General features: G+C 42.8%; 1 protein-coding gene and 1 non-coding gene across 2 annotated transcripts in view; both read left to right on the top strand.

Moving 5' to 3' along the window:
* Window positions 1–19,017, top strand: part of ARMH4 (armadillo like helical domain containing 4) — a 166,795-nt gene that overhangs the window by 132,810 nt on the left and 14,968 nt on the right. The gene's annotated exons all lie outside the window — the stretch shown is intronic.
* Window positions 12,482–12,588, top strand: LOC111561022. The gene has a single exon (XR_002743392.2). It is a non-coding gene; the product is annotated as a U6 spliceosomal RNA (small nuclear RNA).

Genomic DNA, 19,017 nt, shown 5'->3' with positions numbered 1-19,017 from the left:
CCATGCTGTCGGCACAAACAGAGACTCAGGGCTCGAAGTCATGAACCGTGAGATCATGAGCTGAACGGAAATCAAGAGTCAGTAACACACTTAACTGACTGAGCCACCGAGGTGCCCCTGGGCTACATATTTTATAGTCATCAACATTGGTTGGTAATAGGAGTAAATGATAATGCCTGGGGAGCAAGTTTAGAGGGAGAAGGAGGATGGTGTGGAACAGAGAAACTTTAATAATTGAAAGGTGAGGTAGAGTAGGTCACACCCCCTAAAAGAGGCTGAGGAGGAGTAATTGGAGATCGGACAGGTGAGAAGCTCGGTGTCACAGAATGTAAGGAAAGGATTGTTTCAAGATGGAGGGGTGTGGCCAACTGAAGGAATACAGCAGAGTAGTAAACAAACAAGCACACAGACAACAATCTGAAAACACTTTGATAGAAAGCCCTGAAGTCAAGAGGCAGTTCAAATCAAGAACTTCTAGAATGCCCCATGCACCTAGCTTTTCTTTGGCTTCCTCCTTATAAAATTGGGATGGCATTGGAGTTGTTTTGAAAACTGCAGGAGATGGTTGCAAAATATTTAACCCAGAGCTGGCACCCTGTAGGTGTATGCTAGAGGTTAGCTGATATAATAATGAGCAAAGGATCACAATCCTCCTTGTTGAAGTGGGTTTGAGTAAAGCAGCCAAGACTATACTCCAACCTCTGCAGACCTTGGAGGAGGGTCTGTTTGTCCCAGCCCCTTTCCATATTACTGCATTCGCAGGGTCAGACAGTGTTCTACTCACAGCATTTGCCCTGCCAGTTGGAAAATCAAGGCACAGAAGTTAAGGCTGCCTGGAAAGTGCTCCACTTGAAGCCAACAAGTTAAAGGCGAATGTCATGTTGTGGGACCTGAGAAGTGCACTGTAGACAAATTACTGAGAAATCCAGGTTTGAGTCAGTTGTTTTTATTCTCTGCGTGAGAATCTAGGTGGATACAAAAGGCTTTATCAAAAATTCTTCTGGGCAGAATCATTCACTCTCAGAACCATAGGAACATTGCATCATAAGAGGAACAAACTCAGATTCAGGATCAGGATTCAATAATTGTGACTTAAAAAAGCAAATGTTGTTCCCATTCTGAGCTCTAGTGGAGGTGCCTAAGTTGTTAGTAGGGTGAGCTTGCTATGTGGCACTTCATGTTGCAGAGTCATTCATTTTGAAATCCCTCAGGGTAAGGGAGACTCCTCTCCACCACCCCGAGTTTCCACAGGAGTAAAAATACTTGTTAATGAATGCCTTCATTCGTTATTTGTGACAGCCATCTTTGCCACCGTGGGGACTTAACCACTTGTCATATTAATTCTCACTAGGTCGTCTCTGTGAGATTGTAAGCTCCTTGAAGGCAGGAGCTGGGTCCTGACATCTCTGTACCCGCCATCCAGCAAGCACCTGGTCACAGAAGAAGGTCAATAAATTGTTGAAATGAGTCAACACAGAATTTACATAGGCTTATCAGGTTCCAAACATTTGGTTCTTCTGGGCCTACGTCTTCCTTTCTACTTTGTAACCTAAAATAGACACTACTTGTGGTGCAGAAACCATCAAATATAAAACTTAGTGCTGACACAGACAGAGAGAGAGGCTCTTTGAAAAAAATGTGAAATGTGAGTATCTATGATTATGACATTTTTTTATAGCTCAGAAGCAAGTATATCTTGCAGCCGGGAAAGATCGTCTATTCTCAATGGCATGATCTTTGATTTTGTGTTGTTATTGTTGTTTTTTTTTCTCTCTCATCAGTGAGGTTTAATGCTATTTTGATCCTAAGTCCAGTGGGTTGATTTTCTTAATTATGAAGTCAAAGGTTTACTTATGGGCACCTAACTTTTATCATTACAACACGAACCCAGTTTTAGGAGGGCTCCTATTCATTATGTCCAAATAAGGTTTTAGAAAAGCACACCATTCATTGGAGTTACAGCAATCATTTAATCTTGCTTCACCTATGATCGAGTCTATACCAACTTGATCTAGCTTGATGCCTTTATATTTTTAGAATGTGAGAAGTATTAGGGAGCAAAATTCATCTAATGACCTGGTAGATGACAAGATAAAAGATGCAATTGTCTTTGAGGAAGAAGCCTTGGATTTTTCCTATGGTGAGCTTTTGTGACTTTAATTCTCCAGAGAGTTGAGTGTCACTTTTATCTTTCTTGTGAGGGGTCCTCTTAGGCAACATATGTAAGTTTATACTCAGCTGACTGGGGTTCCTTTTTGCAGGATTCTACTGGAGCTAAATAGGCAACTGTAACAGCTCCCTCCCTGTCATACCCAAGGCTGCCGATGTTTTCCTTTTCTGCTTAGAGAAAACATCTAAGTTTTCTCTAAACGAGATGAGGCAGAACTCTGCTCACTCTGCCTCACTCTGCTTCAGACCTGTTTACTCATCCAGTTTCCTTGGTTTCTTCCTATTGGTGTCTACCCAGATTTTTCTACTCTACCTCGCTTTTCTGGATGGATGCCTATTTAGGTGAGTTGCCTGGCTTTTTGGCTTGCTGAGTCCCTAAGGCCCCTTTTTCCTGTCCCCATGCAGTGCCACTTCCCACCCCTCATTCAAGCTCCTCTTTACTGCAACTCTTGCCACCCTGGATCCATTCACTCAGATTACTACTTACTTGTTGGGAGTAGAGAGAAATCAGACGCTACTACAAATCTTGGAATGCCAATACCTCCCTTGAAAAGTATATACAGTTAGTGTTGAAGGACACAGAGTCTGGATCCAGACTTTCTGGGTTCAAATCCTGGGTCTGCCCCTTAGGAGCTGTGTGATCTTGGGCAAATTGCTTACTGTCTCTTGCCCAGTTCTATCGTGTGCACAATGGAAATAATGGTTGTATCTACCGTACATGGTTAATACGAAGAGTAAAGAAGTTAGTGTATGTAATAGGCTTAGGACAGTGTGTCTGCTATATAATAAGCATAGTATAGTGTTAACTATTACCAAGCATTTGAAGTCAATGTTCACTGAATTCTGACCCTGCCAAGAAAAGGCAAATGGAGTAGATCAATATTTATCAAAGGGAGGTCCACAAGTTCACTATAAGAAATTTTAAATCCTGTGCTCACATTTGGATGATAATGTGAACACCCCAGGGTAAGCCTGTATTAGATTATTTAATGACTCCTAATAGCTGAATATGCATATGATTGGAAAGCCTGCATTTACGTTGTGCCTATGATCACGTTTTCAGGAAGTGAAGACCATGGTATCGAGGCAGGCTGCAGGAGGGCAGGCCCGGTCATGGTTCTTGGAAAGAAGAGTGGAGGAGGATAGTCTCCTGCAACATGTATGGCCTGAGCATGCAGACCTGTCAGGGACTGGTTCTGTGACAATCACTGACTGCCGGTGTCATTTTGGATTTTATTGGGATTCTATTTAATTTATGAACTTGTTTTAGTTTTATAGTCATATAAAAGAGCTACCAGGATTAGGGGTTTATATATAGACTTCGGTATTTATTTAAGTAACATTATAATAAAAACAATTTGTATCACCTGAGGATCATAAGCATTTTTATCTTGTAAAAAGGGTCTGCCCACATATTCCCCAAACTTGAGAAAGACTAGACTCTCTGTGGTTCCCAAATGCCAGTTCACAAACTGTGTTTGTCAGGTTACAAAAAAAACTGGGGGGGAGGTATGTGGGCAACTTTAGCAATACAGACTTTTGGGGGAACCTGGGTGGCTCAGTCGGTTAAGTGTCCAGCTTTTGCTCAGGTCATGATCTCATGGTTCATGAATTCAAGCCCCACAGTGGGGGAGGGGGCAGAGAGAGAGGAAGAGAGAGAATCCCAAGCAGGCTCCTCAATGTCAGCATGAAACCCTACACAGGGCTTGATCTGTGCTGTCAGTACGGAGCCTGCTTCAGATCCTCTGTCCCCCGTCTCTGCTGCCCCTCCCCTGCTTGCTTTCTCTCTCTCTCTCTCTCTCTCTCTCTCTCTCTCTCTCAAAAATAAACATAAAAAAAAGAAATAAAGACTCTTGGGCTGTGTCCTGGGGCGGCTGGGCCTGTGAATCTGTATTTTTGCTGAGCTGTCAGGTGATTCCGCTGAGCAACAAGTTTGGGCCTTTCTGGGGCTGATGACCTCTCAATGTTCTTCATAGTCCTGGGATCTTAGAATTCAGGGTCTTTGTCTTCAAAATTGAGATAATCACACTTGTCCCTGTCTTGCTGCACAAGGGAGCAGTGAGAATTAATGAGGCAATTTTCGTAAGTGTTCTTGGAAGAAAAGTACCATTAAAGTGTAATATATCGAGGCCAGAATTGAGCTGGATCGCCTCAGCATGCAAATTGTTCCATAGGAACAAAGAGGTGACTCAGGGCCTTAGCATCATCAGCAGGCTGAGTTTTGCTACCGAGGAGCCAGTTTCTGAGAGTGTTGGACCATCTCCAGCATGGACTCAAACCCCATGAAACCTGGCACATTAACGTGAGATTTATATATCAGTAACCTGGTGGTAGCAGAGGCGGGAAGGCTGGACGGGGAAGTGTCGGGGGGAGAAGCCCTAAAGCTTATTGTATCAGTTTCCTGGGCCGCCATAACAAAGTTCCACTAACAAGGTGGCTAAACACAAGAGAGATTGACCCTTTCAGCTTTCTGGGGGCTAGAAATGGAAATCGAGGTGTTGGCAAAGTTGGTTTTTTCTTGAGGCTCTGAGGAAAAGTGTGTCCTGTGCTCCTCTCCTAGTTTCAGGCATTACGGGGAATCCTTGGTGTTCCTTGACCTGTAGATGCATCATTCCCATCTCTGCCTGTCATCACATGGCCATTTTCTTCTTCCTGCCTGTCTGGGTTTTCACGTGGCCCTCTCCTCTCAGTGTGCCTCTCTCTTCTTATGGGGATACAAGTCGTATTGGATTCAGGGCCCATGCTTCTCCAGAAGGACCTCATTTTAATTTAACTAATTACATCTGAAAGCTCCCTATTTCCAATTAAGTCACATTCTGAGGTACTGGCAGTTAAGGCATCAACATATCTGACATATCCTTTTGGGGGACGCAATCCACCCCTTGCCTCCATGTTTCTATTTACATAAGGAAGCACAGGATATTTTACATTTTGGAGTGAATTCTTTTCCCAAAAGTGTTTTTCTTAAAGAGTTTTTTTTTTCTTCAATATATGAAATTTATTGTCAAATTGGTTTCCATACAACACCCAGTGCTCATCCCAAAAGGTGCCCTCCTCAATACCCATCACCCACCCTCCCCTCCCTCCCACCCCCCATCAACCCTCAGTTCTCAGTTTTTAAGAGTCTCTTATGCTTTGGCTCTCTCCCACTCTAACCTCTTTTTTTTTTCCTTCCCCTCCCCCATGGGTTTCTGTTAAGTTTCTCAGGATCCACATAAGAGTGAAACCATATGGTTATCTGTCTTTCTCTGTATGGCTTATTTCACTTAGCATCACACTCTCCAGTTCCATCCATGTTGCTACAAAGGGCCATATTTCGTTCTTTCTCATTGCCACATAGTATTCCATTGTGTATATAAACCACAATTTCTTTATCCATTCATCAGTTGATGGACATTTAGGCTCTTTCCACAATTTGGCTATTGTTGAGAGTAAAGAGTTTTTTTCTTAAAAAAAGTTTTTTATGTTTGTTTTAAGGGGTGGGGAGAGAGCCTATCAGTGGGGGAGAGAGCAGAGAGAGAGGAAGAGAGAGAGAATCCCAAGCAGGCTCCTAGATGTCAGTGTGAAACCCTACACGGGGCTCAATCTCATGAACTGGGAGATCATGACCTGAGCTGAGATCAAGAGTCGGATGCTTAACTGACTGCGTCACCCAGCGCCCCCACAAAAGTGAAACGCAGAGGGCATTACACCTTAGAAACCATGACATATACATGGTAAGGTCCCCCGGGTGGCCCATAACAACTGATTTAGCTCACAATGTACCAGAAGTAGGAGTTCGTCTAAGGGCCCTGTAGAATCTAACCAACACACCAGAAGAGGTCCCAGTCAGAAAATGTGTTTCAGCTTTCCACTTGCGGTGTTACGAGCACATCTCTCTCCATCAGCTCTTAGAAGCTTCATGTTTGTTTATTTCTCTCATCTTGATTCTTCTGCGCTCGTTTACATTTCCCCTTTTGTGGAGTGTTCCTGTTCCCTATTTATTTTAATATTGGTTCTAATATTACCTTTTATGTTGTTATTATACCTGAAATCCCTGGTGGAAGGGGTGGAGAGTGGGGAAGGGAGATGCTCTGTGCTGTAAACACTCTTTTTCCCTCTTCCGCATTAAGATTTACTTGCCACAATCCTGTGTCTGCAGCACCTTCCCTTCGATTCTGAGTTACAGCTGGCCACCCGGTGTATTAGCTTCTCTATTGTGCATGTGGAGCTCCTGTGTGCTCACTTCATACCCATAGGATTTTGTCAGAGGGACTCTCAGGAATGACGGTGGGGTATTCTAATGGGTTGACATTGTGTAATCTTCAAACCGTCTTATTGAAATAAAGTCTTTGTGGTGGCTGTAGCTCTCAGTTCTCTTGTTCCTGTTCCAAGTTCCTTAATGAGCCACTGTCATCTGTTCAGGGAGGCTAGTCCATGGCCTTAACCCTATGTGAGCCTTCCTTTGGATGACAAAGAGTTGATGGGAAAGATTTTTTTAAAAAAATGCTCTGAAAAGCCCTTTTATGCAATCAGGTGTTAGGTATTGGTAAAGCGTTGTAAATGTAGAGTGTCCAGATATTTTCAGAATAATCAGGTCTGAATAAACCCAGTTGAATAGGCCTTTCTTTTCTCCTTGATTAAAAGGTATTGCATGGGGTGCCTGAGTAGCTCAGTCGGTTAAGTGTCTGACTCTTGATCTTGGATCAGATCATGATCTCACGGTTTGTGAGTTTGAGCCCTGCATTGGGCTCTGGGCTGATAGTGTGGGGCCTGCTTGGGATTCTGTCTCTTTCCTTCTTTGCCCCTCTCCTGTTCTCTCTCAAAATAAATAAAAACAAAAAAAGGGGAGGAGGATTGCGTTTGTTCAGATCTTCTTGGAAGCAGAATCAAGATGGGGTTGTGTGTGAAGGAGATTTATCATGGGGACACCTGGGAAGGATGAAGGGAAGGGCAACGGTGTAGGCTGGGAGAGCTTTCAGATGAACTTTTCGGTGCTGGTGTGACTTCTGTGAGAGGACAGGTGGAAGGAAGGAGGACAAGGGAAGGAAAGGACAGATGGGAACGGACAGATGAGGAGAGGAAGGACAGTTCTGAGAATGTCTTGGCCAGGTCGATTGTGAGTTCTTGAGGCAAAGTTGCCTACTGGGGGATCCCTCTGTCCCACGGGAATGAACCTGCACTGGTACCCTGCCATGTTCAACCAACATATGGGAGCCACGCAGGGGAAACGTGGACACTGCACAGATGTGGTTGTGGATCCAAGTGTGTGTTGCGGGGGGGGGGGAGGCAGGTAGCCTATACTCCCCCACAGTGGGAGAGCCAGGCAGTGCAATTATTTGGCTTTTGCAGGGATCTCCTGAGGGGTCCATGAAGTTGGATGACAAAAATGGCATTCTTATTTTCACTAACTTCTGACTGAATTTTAGTGTTTTAATTATGCGTGGAGCCAGTAGCCATGCCAGTAGCTGTGTGTCTTCTCACTAATAAATATCACAGCTATTTTTATATCAACATTATAGTTATCACGGATAATCTCAATGTCATTTATGCTCATCATTACTTTGAAATCATGGTAGTTACTAGACCTGCCACTAGACCTCTTTATTTAATGACAGTGAAGAAGTGTATTTACTATTGTATCACTAATTTAAAACATAATTTGATAGTGGGATTTGAATATAATTATTTCGTTAGAGTTCTATATATCTTCTGTCATGCATTTATAAGCATTATTCCAAGAAGGGGTAATCCATAGTCTTCATCTGACAGAGAGGTCCACTACTCAAAAATTGTTAAGAACCCCTCCTGCAGAGAGTACTCGGTAGGATCATATTAATCATATTAGCTCGGTTATCTTTTATCTGGCTCCAAATGTGTGAGGACAATAGCCTCAGTCCCCACGAGAATGTATTATTGTAGAAGATGATTCATTAATTCAACAAAGAGTGTCTCCCGCGTGCCAGGTATTGTGTGGTGTTGGAGCCACGGCAACAAGCAAGAGAGACAACCCCTATCTCAGAGAGTTTAATCAACTAACATGAAAGGCAGTCATGGAACAAGAACAATTATGATTGCATTACCAGGTTAACAGTACAGAACAGCAGGATGCTCTGGGTGCCCCCGGAGAGGGACCCAGTGTAGGGGCCAGAGCAGACCTCTTTGAAAAGCACTCTTTTCAGCTGAGCCTGAAGAACGAGTAGAGGTGGGTTGGAAGAAGAGGGGTGGAGACTGAAGTTAGAGCAAGTGTGAAGATCTGGAGGTGTGGCACGCTTAACTTGTAAGAACTGAAATCGTGCGCACCTCGGAAGCCACGTGAAGTTTAGATTTTTCCCTAAAGGCAGTAGGAAGCTTTGAAGGGGTTTTAAGCAGGGGCTGATGTGATCAGATTGCCTTTCAAAAATGCTGCTTGGAAAACGCCAGTGAAGGCTCTCATGGTACCAGGGTGAAAATGAAGGCAGCCTCCTGTGAAGCGTGTGGTGGGAGAAAGCAGAATCAAGGAAGACTCTTCTGGTTATCCTTATATTTGACTTCTTTTTGGCCCTGTGGGAACGACTGGGTCTTGAATTTTAATTTGTCACTCTGTCCTAAGCCACATAAAAATCTCGGAAGCCTTTTTCTTAGACTTAAGATGTTCAGAGTAGCTGCAGTTCTCTCTGAAGTCTGTTGCAGATGCCGCTGTGTGAACCTGAAACCTCACACAAATCTCGGGAAAATATTTCTCGATAATGTAGAGCCACGGAGAAAGTGGATGTTGTTTGGTAAGTTCTTAGCGTACATTTGTTACTTGCTACCGCACCGGTGGCCTTTAGACTTCTATATTAAGAGGAAAGTAAACTTATCATTAATAATGTAGGTGGTTATATTGCCAATTAAATGAAAGATCTCTGGCTGCTTCTTCACAAGAAACTCATAATGGGCTCAAGGTTTGTTTGTTACTAGGTAAAAACAAGTCCATTTTGGTTGATGGCTAACTCAGGACCATGTACACTTAGGCAACTCATAAAAGTGTTCGTCTGGAAATGAGTCTCTGGGATAATCAGGTTTTATTTCTAGTGTCTAATTGATGCCCAGAGCTTTGGGGTTTAATTATGTCTGCTGAAAAAATACAATTCAATTTCTCTTCCTCCCTTTTATACCTAACTGCAAGCTTTATTTTAATTCATAAATATGCAAGGTGTTGCAGATATTTTCTGACACGGTACCTGGTATTATTTAGATACTTAATAAACGTTGGATTCTTCTTGTAATGGAATGAATACATATCAAATAAGAAACTTAGGTAAGAGTTTCTGGCTCTTCTGTTTATGGTCTGGCAGTTGAATTTGAATATTTTATGGTTACTCCAGAGAAATAAATAATTTAAGTGGGAAATTGTTTTAATAAGAGGGGACTCCTGTTTTGCAGTCATCTAGGCAGGCTGGCTTGAATGTAATGTTGGGTGTTTGTTCTAGTAGGGAGTGTGGTAGGCGGGTATTTTATGGGACCTGTGGCAGGAAGAGTGTGTGATGGGACTGTGGCAGGAAGTATGTGTGATGGACTATGAATTACACCCTTTCCCTTCTGTATGGTATCTACCCACCTTCCAGGAGGGCCCAGATAGCTTCTTTACCTCCTCTTCGATCACCAGCTGGTGTGTCTGTCTTCTTTCACTTAGCATTATGTTTTCAAGGTGCATCCATGTTGTAGCATGTATCAGTATTTCAATCCTTTTTATGGCTGGTAACACTCCAGCATACGGATACGCCACATTTTGTTTATCCGTTCATCCGCTGATGGACACTTGGATTGTTTCCACCTTGTGGCTCTTGTGAATAAGGCTGTTACGAACATTCGTGGACAAATATTTGTTTGAGGACTAATTCTTTTGGGCATATACCTAAGGGGGGAATTACTGAGTCATATGATAATTTTATGTTTAAGTTTTTGAGGGACTACCAAATCGTTTTCCACAGTGGCTGCAAATGTTACATTTCCCCCAGCAACGGACGAGGGTGCTGATTTCTCCACCTTCTCACCAACGCTTGTGATTCTCCATTTTTTTTTTTTTCCATTATGGCCTTCCTAGTGGCTGTTGAGGTGGTGTCCCTTGTGGTTTTGGTTTACATTTCCCTAATGGCTAATGATACTCAGCATCTTTTCATGTGCTTGTTGGTCGTCTGTATACACGCTGTAATATGGATGAACCTCGAAAACGTTATGCTAAGTAAAAGAAACCAGATATAAAAGGTCATATAGGATTCCATTTACATGAAATATCCAGAATAGGTAAATCCATAGACACAGAAGGGAGATTAGTGGTTACTAGGGCTTAGCAGGAGGGAAGAATGGAGAGTGACTGTTTAATGGGTACGGGGTTTCCTTTGGGGTGATAAAAACATTTTGGAATGAGATAGAGGTGATGGTTATAAAACGCCGTGAATGTGCTGAATGCCACTGAAACGTAGGCTTTAAAATGGTCAATTTTAGGTTACGTGAATTTTACCTCGATAAATAAAAAAACAAAAACATCTGGTTAGAAGTTGAGTCTGCCTGTCCAGTTCCAGCAGTATGAGACAGAGAAATTCTGCATAAAGTAAAACAAAAATTTTAAATATGTACCTGAGCTTGAAAAGAAAGCCATTGTTGCCACCGGCAGCAGCTTCAATCCCAAACAGTAGCCTCCTGAGCTAGAGCTGTGGTACCCCAGGGGAAGCGTGGGCCACATATAGAAGCTGAGATGAGGGGTAGAATTTAACACCAACGTGGGGCCAATTGACAAGCCTTGGGCTGGTATAGGGAAGCAGCAGGGACTAAAACCTTTGCATAAGGAGGCGTTCTGGAAAAAATGCCTCTTTGGTGAAAGGGGATCTAGAAAAATCCCCCACATAAGCCAGGGGAAGAGCAAGGGAATATCACTCTTCCTGATGCTCTGAGTCAAGGGAGAAAAATGACACTGAAGCCCAAGGACTGCCTTCATCATGCAAGAACCTATAACTGAGAAATTACTGTACAGCCAGGTGGTAGGTTCCAGCCCCTGGTGAAGCCCCTGGTGTCCTTGGCACAAGCAAACAAGAAACTACTCATCTATAGTGACACTTCTGCAGTGCAGGGTGGACAAGATACCAGGGAAAAACAAGCCCCGGTGACAAATGACAGTTTGCACAAGGAAAGAGTCCAGCATGAGGGAAAGGAAATAAGCATCACGGACAGGAGGATTAGAATCTCAAGAACCCGGCAAAATAGAGGTATGTCTAAGATGGTTAAACAATGAGGACTTTGAGATTGGCTCTACTGCCTTAATAAAAAGTTTCCCCGTATAGTTGAACACCTGCTCCCAGGGAGCATGTGCAAAGTTTGCTTGTGAGATTTAGAAGGAGCAAAGGTAGGGACTGAGGTTGTTCACCGGCTGACTGTCCTATAGTGGTTTGGAGAGACCTTTAGGTTTTTTCCGAAGGATCAAGAGCTCAGGGAAACTTTCTTTCCAAGTAATCCATTTAAGATGGAAGAAAAGCTCTTCCTCTGAGTATTAACTGTGGTGCTCAGGTGCTCTTAACCAAAGATTTGCCTTCATTTCTCTCGAGGGTACAGCTTGGTATTTGCCCATTATTATGAGGAGTGACACGTTATGAACTGGTAAGTGGAACTTTTGGGAACAAACCTTGAAGCTGCCTTGAAAACCACTTTAGTACTCATTCAGCTCCCCATGTCTAATCGACATCTGTTGGCCGAGCCTTGGCACTAGGGAAGTGGGAGCTTCATGTTGACCAAGCAGAATCATGCCAGCAAGTTTAGATGACTCGTTGGTAAAAATGAGACTTCAGGGTTACCTGGTCACTGGCTAGTCTTCTCTTTGCCTCACTCTATGCTCAAGCCATAGCTTTTGATCAGTGGAAGCCCCACATTTATATGTAGAGGAGAAAGGTATGTGGGGACCTTGTCATGAAGCTAAAGTGGGCTATCACTTTCCATGAACTTGAGAACAGGGAACTACAGGCAGGACTGATGGACACTAGGTAACTAATGCCTCACATCTATCTTGAGATGGGAAATTTTACATTCAGTGGATCTGGCAAGCAACACACATACAAACTTGACTTTGCTCCGGAAGCCTGATGAGACTGCACTTCAGAAACAGTAATCTTTCTGTTAAAAATTAAGTATCGGGGTGCCTGGGTGGCTCAGTTGGCGGAGTTGGTGTCCAACTCTTGATCTTGGCTCAGGTCATGATCTCACAGTCGTGACATAGAGCCCTGCATTGGGCTCCGTGCTGGGCATGGAGCCCGCTTAAGATTCTCTCTCTTCCTCTCTCTCTGCCCTTCCCCATCCTCTCTCTTAAAAAAAAATGAAGTATGTGCTCGCTTCAGCAGCACATATACTAAAATTGGAACGATACAGAGAAGATTAGCATGGCCCCTGCGTAAGGATGACACGCAAATTCGTGAAGCGTTCCATATTTTTAGACCACTTTCTCGCACCATTCACAAAAATAAACTCAAAATGGATAAAGGACCTGAATGTGAGACAGGAAACCATCAAAACCCTAGAGGAGAAAGCAGAAAAAGACCTCTCTGACCTCAGCCGCAGCAATTTCTTACTTGACACATCCCACAGGCAAGGGAATTAAAAGCAAAAATGAACTACTGGGACCTTATGAAGATAAAACGCTTCTGCACAGCAAAGGAAACAACCAACAAAACTAAAAGGCCACCAATGGAATGGGAAAAGATATTTGCAAATGACATATCGGACAAAGGGCTAGTATCCAAAATCCATAAAGAGCTCACCAAACTCCACACCCGAAAAACAAATAACCCAGTGAAGAAATGGGCAGAAAACATGCATAGACACTTCTCTAAAGAAGACATCCGGATGGCCAACAGGCACATGAAAAGATGCTCAACGTCGCTCCTTATCAGGGAAATACAAATCAAAACCACACTCAGGTATCACCTCACGCCAGTCAGAGTGGCTAAAATGAACAAATCAGGAGACCATAGATGCTGGCGAGGATGTGGAGAAACGGGAACCCTCTTGCACTGTTGGTGGGAATGTAAACTAGTGCAGCCACTCTGGAAAACAGTGTGGAGGTTCCTCAGAAAATTAAAGATAGATCTACCCTATGACCCAGCAATAGCACTGCCAGGAATTTACTCAAGAGATACAGGAGTGCTGATGCATAGGGGCACTTGTATCCCAATGTTTATAGCAGCACTCTCAACAATAGCCAAATGATGGAAAGAGCCTAAATGTCCATCAACTGATGAATGGATAAAGAAATTGTGGTTTATATACACAATGGAGTACTACGTGACAATGAGAAAGAATGAAATATGGCCCTTTGTAGCAACATGGATGGAACTGGAGAGTGTGATGCTAAGTGAAATAAGCCATACAGAGAAAGACAGATACCATATGGTTTCACTCTTATGTGGATCCTGAGAAACTTAACAGAAACCTATGGGGGAGGGGAAGGAAAAAAAAAAAAGAGGTTAGAGTGGAAGAGAGCCAAAGCATAAGAGATTCTTAAAAACTGAGAACAAACTGAGGGTTGATGGAGGGTGGGAGGGAGGGGAGGGTGGGTGATGGGTATTGAGGAGGGCACCTTTTGGGATGAGCACTGGGTGTTGTATGGAAACCAATTTGACAATAAACTTCATATATTGAAAAAAAATGAAGTATGAAGACCACACTATTTCCGTTTTCACTAGTGGATTGAAAATCAGATAATACAAATGTGAAGAGAGAAGTATAGGAGTGAGTTGGGAGAATTTCAGGTGCCCTGATCATGGACTTGATGCTGTGGAATGATAGAATCATAGATCAGAAACCTCCACGCTCAACAGAACTTTCAAGGGAGTTTCATGCAAAGCCCAGCGCCTTTTTTTGTTCCCTCTCAATCAGGAGTAGAGGAGGGGCATGACAAGTTGTTTTCTCCCTCGTGAGCAGTTGTATATCATGCTTCTCTTTTTGGGAAAAAAAAAAAAGCAAACGTGGAGGGGTGCTTTCTTCATTTATGCGTCATGTATTTCCATATGGATCAAGTTCATAGCAGCCTTCTCCTCACTAGAGTTGGTAGCCATACAGTTTATAGTTCATCAGTATGGTTAGCATTTCTAAGTGATCCCGGGAAGATGTGCAGATGATTACAAGACATTCTCTTTGCATCCTCCTGGTAGGTATTTAGTATTGTTCCTCAGCTTGCAGTTAACTAAAGACATTCTTAATGTTACGTGAAAGTAGAGGTTAGGGTATTTGGGCTCTTTGTACCCTTCTCTCCAAATCTCAGTGCAGAGCCTTCAGGATTAATTGCTTCTCAGATGCACGATTGCTGCTCACTTAGCCCTATGCAAAGAAGGACGTCATTCTATTCATCGGCATCTTGCTGTTCTGTAATTATGTGAGGAGCAAATGATTATGGATAGAGCTTCTCTGTGATTGTTAAAACAGGTAAATTTAGCATCGTTAGAGAATAGTGTGTAGCTGGAAAAACTTAAGACTTTTACAAAATCATGCAGACAATATTTAAAACAGTAAGTTTTATTTTATTATTCTTAAAGGTGTTATGTAAGTTGGACAAAAGCTTTGCTGTTCTTGGGCTGCAAGAGACACTTGTGGTGAAATAACAAGGAAGAAAAAGAGCTGGTCTCCATTTATTTCTTGACACTGTAGAAACCCTGTAATTGAAATTTAGTTACATATGCTTTGAACAAAGGACAGTGTTCTGACATTGCATTTTTTATTTAGGTGGAATATACATTTTTCTTTTCATTGATTGACAAAAAATAAACTTCCCACCTTATGAAAGATGTAAATGATCTTGAAAACTTCACTATTAAAGAGACTGTATAACCCTTTCAAAATCAAATGTGAACTAAGTGGAACTAGGTATGAAGTATGCTTTATGGAATGAGTATATCTTATAAATCCAGTTAGCCTGAGCCCTTCAATTAGAATTAGTTTAGATCATTGGAGATGGCGTCTGCCTTGAACTTGGTCAGCTTGCCTTTCTTTCTTGTGCCTTACTTCTGTTCGTTTTAAGAGTTTGTTTTAACTTACAAAATAAATAAAGTTGGTGTCTTGTAGGGGAGGCCTACCTATGTGGTGGCGGAACTAGACTGGGATCTTAGTTTGAATTCTCCATAAAAGCAGACCCTGAGTCTGGATTGGTGTGCAAGGAGTTGGTGTGCGAGGATTGGTGTGGAAGGATGGCGAGGGGGGTGAGGAAGTGAGACAGGGTGGCTGGAGAGCCAGCAAAGGGGGCGTGCATGAGATTATTACTGTGGCTCCTTGCTCTTAGGGGATCCTTGAGAAGCTGTGTGGAACACACCTCAGGGGGGAGGAAATCTGGGGAATTTACCCAATGTGGGAGGCACAATAGTGCTCCTTCCCAAGATGTCTACATCCTAAGACCCAGAACCTGTAAATATGTTACCTTTACAAAAGGTACTTTGCAAATGTGATTGAATTAAGGACCCAGAGATGGGGAGATTATCACAAGGGTCCTTATAAGAGAGAAGTAGGAGGGTCAGAGTCAGAGAAGAAAATATGACAAAGGAAGCAGAGTTTAGAGAGAGCGAGATTCAAGTGTCATACGGGTGGCTTTGAAGATGGAGGAAGGGGCCATGAGCTAAGGACTGCAGACAGCCTCTAGAGGCTGGAAAAGGCAAGGAAACATGTTCTCCCCTAAGGCTTCCAGAAGGAACCAGTCCTGCTGACACATTGACTTTAGCCATGAGACTGACTTTGGATTTCTGACTTCCAGAAGTATAAGATAACAAATTTATGTTGTTTTAAGCCATTGAATTTGTGATAGCTGCAATTGGGAGCTAATACACTCACCAACTCATGGCCCTCATTGATTAAAGATGGCTTCTAGAACAGTATTTCCTCAGTGCTTCTGGCTAGCCCCATGTGGGCTCCTATGACTGGAAGATACCCTCAGGCAGAGAGACCCTTAGGTCTGCATGGGAAGGAAGTGGTCTGCGGGGCACCAATGGGCTTGGTTTTACTTGGACAAAAGACTTGATCGATAGAATGTGAGAAGTGTCCTCATAAACACTTGAAACTAGCTGTTTTAGGTTGTTTCGTATGAACAGTCCAGGTTTCTGAGCTCCTCTGACTATTCCTTCATCTCTTCCTCTGGCCTTCTCTTGGCTTTAAATACTGGAATTTCTTGGTGTTGTGACCTTGGCCTTGTGCAGTCTTACTCAGTGATGGTTAATTTTATGGGTCAACCTGACCAGGCCATGAGCTGCCCACACATCTGGCCAAACATTATTCTGGTGTATCAGTGAGGGTGTTTCTGGATGAGATTAACATTTGAATCAATGGACTGAGTAAAGCAGATCACCCTCCCCAGTGAGGGTGGCCTCATCCAATCAGCTGAAGGCCTGAATAGAGCAAAAAGGCTGACCTTTGAGCAAGGGAGAATTCTTCCTGCCTGACTGATGTCCCCTTCAGGCTGGGACATAGGTTTTTCCTGCCTTCAGACTCATATGCAAATACCAGCTCTTTCTGAATCTTGAGCCTCTAGCTCTTGAACTAGAACTACATCATCAGGTCTCCAAGATCTCTAGCTTGCTGACTCACCATGCTGATCTGATCTTGGGACTTATCAGCCTCCATCACCACACAAGCCAGTTGCTTAATTTCTTATGATAAACTCACTCTTCTCTCTCTCTCTCTCTCTCTCTCTCTCTTTATATCTATCTATATCTATATCTATATCTATATCTATATCTATATCTATATCCATATCCATATCCATATCCATATCCATATCCATATCTATATCTATATCTATATCTATATCTATATCTATATATCTGTATATATATGTATCTATATCTATCTATCTATCTATCTATCTATCTATTTCTCTTTCTCTGGAGAACCATGTCTAATATACAGTTTATACTCCAGGGTGATCTTAGATCTTATTCACTCTTTGGACTTCTACTTTCATGAACATTCTGGTGAACCCCAAACCTGGTCATCAGCTTGGGTTTCTCCATATCCAAAATCTTAACTGCCAACAGAAACATCCCCAGGGATATTGTGCAGATACTTTAAACTCCACATAGTCAGAGTAAAATCGTTATCATGACCCCAGGAATCTGTTCCTGCTTTCTATATTTTTCTTTTTTCATGGTGCTACCACATACTCTTATCTCATACTCAGTATCTTCATCATTGCTCATTCTGGGTTTCAACTTTCATCTCAGGATTTCTGCCACCAGGGCTGTTGTTCTCCAATGCAGAGCAACTCTGTACACAGGACTGAGTTGGGAAAATTCTCAGGCTAAGATAGACCTAAGATGGAACTAAGATAGATCTAATTTATTCTCATACAAAGACACACACACACACACACACACACACACACACACACACACACACACATAGTGGGGGAGAGAAGACATATATACAGAGAGCAACAGTCATATAGACCAACAGACTCAGAGGAGAAAAAAGGGGAAGAAAGAGACAAACCAGAGTGCGAGGCAGAGTTGGAAGGAGACACACATTGAGGCAGAGAGAGGAGGACATTTGTCAGAGAGAGGAGACAAGGAGAAGCAAATAGGGAAAGAGCAAGCCAGAATAACAGATAGGTGAGCTGATACACGTCCCACCCCAATCTGGGTATGCCATTATCTCCAGAAGTTGAAATAGCCCTATCGTGTCCTCTGACATGGCCACACCCCTTCCCAAAGCAACCCACTGGCATACTGAATAGGCATATATTTTAGCCATAAGGGTCTGGGTCCAGATTCCAGCTCAGTCAATGTTTAGCTGTGTGGGTTGCGGCATTTTACTTAAGCTTCATTTTCTTCATTTGTAAAATGGGGATGATAATACCTACCTTGCAAGCTTTTAGTGAAGTGTCCAACAAATCTTAATTATTAGCTCAGACAAACCCTGGGTCTCCTCTTGCTCCCATCCCTTTCCTCTTTAGTGAAAGGGAATTTATGGGTCTGTCTGGGATAAATGTAGCCACTAAAATTTTGTTATTGGAAATAAAGGAAATTACCTTGCAGGCAGTCTGTTAAAAACCAACCATACTTACAATTGATAGGATACATAGAAATGTTATTTTGTCTGCAATTACTTCATTACTGTCTCCCTCTTCACTTTTTTTCCCACTGGATAAGCTAGGAGAGGGCAAATTGCTCTGCCTTGGATGCTACACACGAGAGAACACTAGTGGACGGGAGGGAGAACCTGCCGTTTTTTTTCTTTAACCGAAGTACAGTTGATACGCAATGTTACGTTAGTTTCAGGCGTACAACATAGTGATTTAAGAAGTCTATACTTTATTCTTTTTTTTTTAATTTTAGAGAGAGTAAGTAGGGGAGAGGGGCAGAGGGGGAGAGAGAGAATCTTAAGCAGGCTCCATGCTCAGCACAGAGCCTGACACAGGGCTCGATCCCATGACCCTGGGATCATGACCTGCGCGGAAATCAAGGGTTGGTCAGCTCAATGGACTGAGCCACCCAGGTGCCCCTAAATAAAATTTCAGGAAAGAAAACAAACTGGAATCGTGAGGTTAGAATGAATCTGTAGTTGTGGGCTGAGGAATTATCTGAGTGGAAGGGCCCTAACCTCTTGTGCTCATCTCTGTCAGCAGTCCAGCATTAACCTCCATTTGCAAAGGTCTACAGAATTGTCTGGGGCTCTTTTAACTTGAAAGTAGTAAGAAATTGGAGGGTATTATGCTTAGTGAAATAAGTCAGTCAGAGAAAGACAGATAGCAAACGTTTTCACTCGTGTAGAACTTGAGAAAACTTAACAGACGACCATGGGGGAAGGGAAGGGGAAAAAATAGTTTCAAACAGAGAGGGAGGTAAACCTATTAGAGACTGTTAAATACAGAGAACAAACTGAAGA

Source organism: Felis catus, chromosome B3 (assembly GCF_018350175.1).
Source record: "Felis catus isolate Fca126 chromosome B3, F.catus_Fca126_mat1.0, whole genome shotgun sequence".
Classification (NCBI taxonomy): domain Eukaryota; kingdom Metazoa; phylum Chordata; class Mammalia; order Carnivora; family Felidae; genus Felis; species Felis catus.
This window is presented reverse-complemented; position numbering and strand designations above follow the sequence as displayed.